Source organism: Salmo salar, unplaced genomic scaffold (genome assembly GCF_965601325.2).
Source record: "Salmo salar unplaced genomic scaffold, fSalSal1 ptg000467l, whole genome shotgun sequence".
In the NCBI taxonomy this organism is placed as follows: domain Eukaryota; kingdom Metazoa; phylum Chordata; class Actinopteri; order Salmoniformes; family Salmonidae; genus Salmo; species Salmo salar.
Window position 1 is genome coordinate 229,942 of NW_027675395.1, and position 4,239 is coordinate 234,180.

Sequence of the window (4,239 nt, forward strand, 5' to 3'; positions counted from 1 at the left end):
TAACAGGCCAATAGTTATCGGTATGGTGAGATGGAATAACAGGCCAATAGTTATCAGTATGGTGAGCTGGAATAACAGGCCAATAGTTATCAGTATGTTGAGCTGGAATAACAGGCCAATAGTTATCAGTATGGTGTTGGAATAACAGGCCAATAGTTATCAGTATGGTGAGTTGGAATAACAGGCCAATAGTTATCAGTATGGTGAGGTGGAATAACAGGCCAATAGTTATCACTAGTATTGTGAGCTGACATAACAGGCCAATAGTTATCAGTATGGTGAGCTGGAATAACAGGCCAATAGTTATCAGTATGGTGAGATGGAATAACAGGCCAATAGTTACCAGTATGGTGAGATGGAATAACAGGCCAATAGTTATCAGTATGGTGAGCTGGAATAACAGGCCAATAGTTATCAGTATGGTGTTGGAATAACAGGCCAATAGTTATCAGTATGGTGAGTTGGAATAACAGGCCAATAGTTATCAGTATGGTGAGGTGGAATAACAGGCCAATAGTTATCACTAGTATTGTGAGCTGAAATAACAGGCCAGTAGTTATCAGTATGGTGAGCTGGAGTATCAGGCCAATAGTTATCAGTATGGTGAGATGGAATAACAGGCCAATAGTTATCAGTATGGTGAGCTGGAGTAACAGGCCAATAGTTATCAGTATGGTGAGATGGAATAACAGGCCAATAGTTATCAGTATGGTGAGCTGGAATAACAGGCCAATAGTTATCAGTATGGTGTTGGAATAACAGGCCAATAGTTATCAGTATGGTGAATTGGAATAACAGGCCAATAGTTATCGGTATGGTGAGCTGGAATATCAGGCCAAACGTTATCAGTATGGTGAGTTGGAATAACAGGCTAATAGTTATCAGTATGGTGAGCTGGAATAACAGGCCAATAGTTAACAGGATGGTGTTGGAATAACAGGCCAATAGTTATCAGTATGGTGAGTTGGAATAACATGCCAATAGTTATCAGTATGGTGAGGTGGAATAACAGGCCAATAGTTATCACTAGTATTGTGAGCTGAAATAACAGGCCAGTAGTTATCAGTATGGTGAGCTGGAATAACAGGCCAATAATTATCAGTAGAGTGAGATGGAATAACAGGCCAATAGTTATCGGTATGGTGAGCTGGAATAACAGGCCAATAGTTATCAGTACGGTGAGCTGGAATAACAGGTCAATAGTTATCAGTATGGTGAGCTGGAATAACAGGCCAATAGTTATCAGTATGGTGTGCTGGAATAACAGGCCAATAGTTGTCAGTATGGTGAGCTGGAATAACAGGCCAATAGTTATCAGTATGGTGAGCTGGAATAACAGGCCAATAGTTACCAGTATGTTGAGCTGGAATAACAGGCCAATAGTTATCAGTATGGTGAGCTGGAATAACAGGCCAATAGTTATCAGTATGGTGAGATGGAATAACAGGCCAATAGTTATCAGTACGGTGAGATGGAATAACAGGCCAATAGTTATCAGTTCTGTGAGCTGGAGTAACAGGCCAATAGTTATCAGTATGGTGAGATGGAATAACAGGCCAATAGTTATCAGTATGGTGAGCTGGAATAACAGGCCAATAGTTACCAGTATGTTGAGCTGGAATAACAGGCCAATAGTTATCAGTATGGTGAGCTGGAATAACAGGCCAATCGTTATCAGTATGGTGAGATGGAATAACAGGCCAATAGTTATCAGTATGGTGAGATGGAATAACAGGCCAATAGTTATCAGTATGGTGAGCTGGAATAACAGGCCAATAGTTATCAGTATGGTGTTGGAATAACAGGCCAATAGTTATCAGTATGGTGAGTTGGAATAACATGCCAATAGTTATCAGTATGGTGAGGTGGAATAACAGGCCAATAGTTATCACTAGTATTGTGAGCTGAAATAACAGGCCAGTAGTTATCAGTATGGTGAGCTGGAATAACAGGCCAATAGTTATCAGTATGGTGAGCTGGAATAACAGGCCAATAATTATCAGTAGAGTGAGCTGGAATAACAGGCCAATAGTTATCAGTATGGTGAGATGGAATAACAGGCCAATAGTTATCGGTACGGTGAGCTGGAATAACAGGTCAATAGTTATCAGTATGGTGAGCTGGAATAACAGGCTAATAGTTATCAGTATGGTGAGCTGGAATAACAGGCCAATAGTTGTCGGTATGGTGAGCTGGAATAACAGGCCAATAGTTATCAGTATGGTGAGCTGGAATAACAGGCCAATAGTTACCAGTATGTTGAGCTGGAATAACAGGCCAATAGTTATCAGTATGGTGAGCTGGAATAACAGGCCAATAGTTATCAGTATGGTGAGATGGAATAACAGGCCAATAGTTATCAGTACGGTGAGATGGAATAACAGGCCAATAGTTATCAGTTCTGTGAGCTGGAATAACAGTCCAATAGTTAACAGGATGGTGTTGGAATAACAGGCCAATAGTTATCAGTATGGTGAGTTGGAATAACATGCCAATAGTTATCAGTATGGTGAGGTGGAATAACAGGCCAATAGTTATCACTAGTGTTGTGAGCTGAAATAACAGGCCAGTAGTTATCAGTATGGTGAGCTGGAATAACAGGCCAATAGTTATCAGTATGGTGAGATGGAATAACAGGCCAATAGTTATCGGTATGGTGAGCTGGAATAACAGGCCAATAGTTATCAGTACGGTGAGCTGGAATAACAGGTCAATAGTTATCAGTATGGTGAGCTGGAATAACAGGCTAATAGTTATCAGTATGGTGTTGGAATAACAGGCCAATAGTTATCAGTATGGTGAGTTGGAATAACAGGCCAATAGTTATCAGTGTGGTGAGGTGGAATAACAGGCCAATAGATATCAGTATGGTCAGCTGGAATAACAGGAAAATAATTATCAATACGGTGAGCTGGAATAACAGGCCAATAGTTATCACTAGTATTGTGAGCTGAAATAACAGGCCAGTAGTTATCAGTATGGTGAGCTGGAATAACAGGCCAATAGTTATCAGTATGGTGAGCTGGAATAACAGGTCAGTAGTTATCAGTATGGTGAGCTGGAATAACAGGCCAATAGTTATCAGTATGGTGAGCTGGAATAACAGGCCAATAGTTATCAGTATGGTGAGATGAAATAACAGGCCAATAGTTATCAGTATGGTGATGTCACGTCCTGGCCAGTATAAGGGTTAATTGGTATGGTAGTTTGGTCAGGACGTGGCAGAGGGTATTTGTTTTATGTGGTTCAGGGTGGTGTTTTGGAAAAAGGGCGTTTGATTTAGTATTTCCGGGTTTTTGGTTTATGATCTATGTTTAGGTAATTCTATGTCTAGTCTAGGTAGTCTGTGTTTCTATGGTTGATTAATTGGGGTTGGGACTCTCAATTGAAGGCAGGTGTTTTCTCTTTGCCTTTGATTGAGAGTCCCATATATTAGGGTGTGTTTGTGTTTGGGATTTGTGGGAGTTTGTTTTTGCATTGCATGTTTTTGTGAGCCTGCAAAACTGTCATTTGTCGTGCTTATTGTTTTCTTGTTTTCTAGTGTTCAACGTTCTTTAATAAATTAAGAAAATGAACACCAACTCTACTGCGTATTGGTCCACACTTTCAGACGACGATTTCGCTATATCATCGGATGATGAAGAAGTACGTGACAGAAACTCCCACCTAACCAGGACCAAGCAGCAGAGGAAGGAGCAGAGGAATTTTGATTTGGACGAACGGGAGAGATGGACATGGGAGCAGGTTATGGCCGGAGAAGGCCCATGGAGTAAGGCTGGTATGGACCGGGAACGTTGCCGAGGATCAAGACTGGCGGTGAAGCACGAGAGGCACCCCCAAGAAAAAAATTTGGGGGGGCACACGGGTAGTTTGGCTAGGCCTAGGAAGAGCCGGAAGCCAGCTACCCGTGGTTATATGGAGGAGCGTATGAGGTGGAGAGCGCCATGTTTCGCTGAGGAGCGCACTATCTCACCCATACGCACGCACAGTCCGGTGCGCGTTATTCCAGCCCCTCGCAGGTGCCTTGCTAGAGCGGGCATCCAGCCTGATAGGAGGATGCCTGCGCAGCGCATCTGGTCGCCGGTACGCCTCCGAGGACCAGGCTACCCAACTCCCGCTCTACGCACGGCCACTATCAGGCCCCTGCACAGCCCAGTCTGCCCTGTACAAGCACCCCGCTCGTACAGGGCTACTAGTTCCATCCAGCCAAGACGGGTTGTGCAGGAGGTAAGATCAAGA